Consider the following 4,369-nt stretch of genomic DNA (forward strand, 5'->3'; position numbering starts at 1 on the left):
AGATTATTTATGCTTGTATTGCCCTTTTATATGATATCATACTTTTTATTGTAATATGTGCACATACCTCAAAATTTACTGTCGCATATGTTTTAAAACATGCAAATCAGTAGTATGAAATCTTGTTTCATGTTGTGCAACTATCTCTGGAGCTCTTGTACAAATTCATTCAACAGCACAGTTTACAAATTGCTTGATAATATCACACCTGAGTCTTGGCATGAATGAAACTTCGGAAAGATAAATTTAAGCATCTTCTCAAGGATCTGAACGAACTTAGAAAGATGTCTAGATGCTTTACAAGATTTCTATACTTGTCCCACCCAATGACTGTGCCATGCAATCAAGAGCAATATGAAAGGGAAATTTTATTAGAATATTTTATGTACACTATGCGGTACCAAATAAATTACTAAATATAGTTTCATTCAAATATAAAAGCACTAAAATTTGTCATATATTTTGTAACTAAGCAAAGTTCCATTCTATTTTTAAAGTCGTATTTAATTAAACCAGTACACTGAAAATAATTCTGATACTGCTATGTTTTTTGTAAGATATATACAGATAGATATATACACACACGTGTGTGTGTATGTGTATCTAACATTCTTATTATTGAATATATCTTATTCAAAAGAATAAAGTTACAATATTAAGCTAGGTGTTAATAAATAGGTGTTATATGAATTCAAATTTGAAAGACATTTTATATACTTCATAAACACTAACAAACTGAGTCTCAAAGTGATTTTTTTTGTACAAAATCTTGATTGAGAAATCCACGGTGTGCAACCAACTTCTCTATTCACCAAGACAACTGTGTTTTCACCAAAAAAATAAAAACCTTAACCTGCGAATATACCTGCAAAACCAAAAATACCAAGCTTAACATCAGTAGGAGGTTTCTACACTTAGATTACTTCTGTTATCTTAAGTCTATCACTGACTATGTTGATTTTAACCTGTCAAAATGATGGACACAGCAGCCTAACTGCTTGTGTATTTAACTCCATTCTCAACTTATCATTTCTTTACAGAAAGGATGAGGAGATTAAAATACAATATGCTAGTCATTTAATCAAAGTCTCGTTGCCAATGCAAAGTTTGAGACATCCTTCATGTAGATGAACCGGCAAGTTCTTATAAGGAAGCTTACATTGAAAGCTAGACCCAGTGTAGCATTCAGTAGCTCAGCCACAATGCCCTAGTCTCATGGAATGGCTCCTAGACTTCAGGAAAATCAGTGGTTTCACTAGGCATCTCTTTTGTATCTTCTTCTTCCTTCAAATTTTTCCAGAAGGGACCTGCTGCAAAAATTACTCCTTTTCCCCCTTCTCATCAAATGTCCTGAGAAGCTGCTCTTTGTTACCCAATACAATGTCTGTATGTTTAAGCGTAGGGGAGGGTGCAAGGAAGGAAGACCTATTAGCATTTTAAATGGCTTCACTATCTCTTACCTTTCCATGAACTAACAGAAAGAGTGAGTCCTTCCTTATACAGGCCGCACTGTGCCTCCTCTGAGAGGCATGAAGGTCTCCTGACCCCCTACATTCCAGAAATCAGAGGTCAGCCACAGTGTGCCCCACTTGTGAAAAGCTGTTGACCTCTGGGAGGGGGCTCGTATGGAAGCAAGTATTAATTTTCAGAATGTGACCAGTATTGATAACAACACCCTCATCCCATCTCCATGTGTCCTGGAATGTTTTCCAGTCAAGAGGCCAAGAAGGGATCTGTCATCACTGCCTAACAGCTCAAGCAGATCATTCCGACATCCTTGCCTTTTTCTCTCGACCTGAACAAAGCATTCTAGTCCACCTTCCCAGCTCACAGTCAAACTGTCACAGGGGGCCTTCACCTTCAATGACTTGATAACAACAAGAAACTAGATTGAAACCAACAACAATAAATATCAGCCCCAATTTCTTCCTGCTTTGTAGTTGAGAGGTACAGAATTTGTGTCTGGGGTATGCATGAGTGTCTTTATTTTAAAAAATATATATAAACAATTAAAATGATTACCCTCCAAGACCATAAAAGGGTTCCATAATGTACTTTAATATAATTTCTTAAGCAGTTCTTAATAAAATACAGATAGATAATTATAATTATCAATGCATATATGTCATTTAGTAAAACAAAAACCAGGCTATTAGTCTTTGGACTGACATGTGATTATTATTTACAGCAAAATTTCAAAGAAAGAGCATTTGTACAATATTGCTAGATTTTTACCAAAATGATTAATAAAAACGTCTTCGCACATCACGGTGTCATCTCAAATTACCAACAGCAAAAAGGACGATGCTCCATTGGATGCTCTCTCAGGATGGAAAGCCATCTTCCTTCGGTCAGAAAGGCACAAGGCTAGATTCATTCTTAAAGCCTTCTTCCCGAATCTGTCCCATCAATAACACTATGCACAAAACCTTAGCTAGATCTACCTATTGAAATATTTCATGTCCTCTGCATACTAATCTTGGATTTTAAAACTGGTATTGATTTGATGGCTTCCTTACAGAACCCATGAGGGAAATTTGTCAGAATCTATAAACAGAGGCAAATCCAGTATGTGTTTTGTCTAAACAGAACATTGCCCTAAATAACCCAGCAATGGTCCTGTTCAGTAAAGAAAGCGGGAGAGAGACTCCTTCTGGCCCAGATCAGGGACATGTTAGAGCGGCTCTGTGGATAAACAAAGGGAAATCATTCTCTTTGTTTGTTAAACGTGAAGTGTGTTCGGAACAGATGGGCAGACACATCCTTTTATTGTCCCAGCAGAAGGAGCTGTCCCATCCTGCATGTCTCCCTCGTTCCTGTTTATCTCATGATCTGCTATCAGCGTTCCTTCTTCTGAACCCCTAAGCCGTGCATTCATTTTAGGCACTTTTAGAAGTCACTCCTGCTTTCATTTCTTCACTTCCAAAGTTAAAATGCTGTTGAGGTTAAAAGTTTTATAGCTCACTTATCATAATGAGTATCTTCCTCCGTGGTCCTCTTAGGAGGCCTTTCTGGTGACGGACTCTGGCCTTTGACTACAACCACAAGACAGATTGCGGGAGATAACCCTCTGAAATTCCTTGCAGCGCTAGCACCATAAAGGCAAGAAAGACCTGTCTGTTTTGGAAAAGAGTCAGACACGGAGATAAGGCAAGGGAGGGGAACATATCAATTTGCAGGAGTTATGAGACATAAATAAGTGGCCATAGTGCCTTTTCCTAACTCACAGACTGGGGGTCAAGCAGCTCAAAGATGAAAAAGTATAATCTAAGAAACCAGGCCACACAAAGGCCTAAGGGGTGCTTGGCACTATTTCTCTAATTAAAAATAAATAAATAAACATTACTCGCTGGGACAAAAGAATCTGAGAGGTCCGCTTATTCTCTTCCTTTGCAATTCCTCGTGTTATACAGTCCAACCCCTCTCCTAGTGAAAACTGGATTTTAAAATGTTTCCAGGAGCGTTTTAATGGCCTCCGTGATAAGCTAAATAAAATGGGCGACAATTTCAAAATAACAGAGATGTGAATTTTTTTTTTTTTTTGCAGGAAAGATGATTTTCTGTTCATTTGGAAAGTGAAGAATCACAAGGCTGCCCTCCACCTTCCTTCAGAAAATAACCATCAGCACCGCTATGGATTTTTATAGACCCAAGGTCTGCAGTAAATAAGAAAAGACAGGAATGGCTGTGTTGTGCTGACTCATTCCTTTAATCCCAGCACTTAGGAGGCAGGAGCAGGTTGATAACTGTGTGTCAGAGGCCAACCTGGTGCACAGAGTGACTTTCAGGACAGCCACAGCTGTTAGACAGAGAACCCTGTCTCAAACAAAAACAAACAAACAAAAACCACAAAATAAAAAGGAGGAATGTAAAGCTAAGCCTTCATTGCTACAGATACCTCAGAAATATACTAAGATTTAACTGGCACTTGAGAGCACAATGCTATCAGGGTTTGAATACAGACTGCTCAGAGAGCTCTTCTGATAAATGAAGTTACAAGTCTTTGGTTAGGTATGTTTGGAACTGCTGTAAAAAAAAACCCCATCGCTTTGCATGTGGGCTTTAGAAAAGTCTTTGGTAGCATTCTTATCAACTTGCGAGTGTAACGTCTGATCACTCTGGATAAGCACAGTACATGTCACCAATATTATATGGAACTGAATAAACGAGGCAGAGAGAAAGCTTCATTCAGTATACTACATGCTATGTATCTACAGCAGACACATATCCCGCAATTACAATCTTGCCATGAGAAAGTAAAAATACTCAGGGAGCTTTCCTTTTCTACCATATGTACATTTTGTCCCATACTGCTGAAGAATTAAAAAAAAAAAAGGAAGAACCATAATATTCAAACTTAAAGGCTTCA

The sequence above is a fragment of the Micromys minutus genome, assembly GCF_963924665.1.
Source record: "Micromys minutus genome assembly, chromosome: 21".
Taxonomy (NCBI): Eukaryota; Metazoa; Chordata; class Mammalia; order Rodentia; family Muridae; genus Micromys; species Micromys minutus.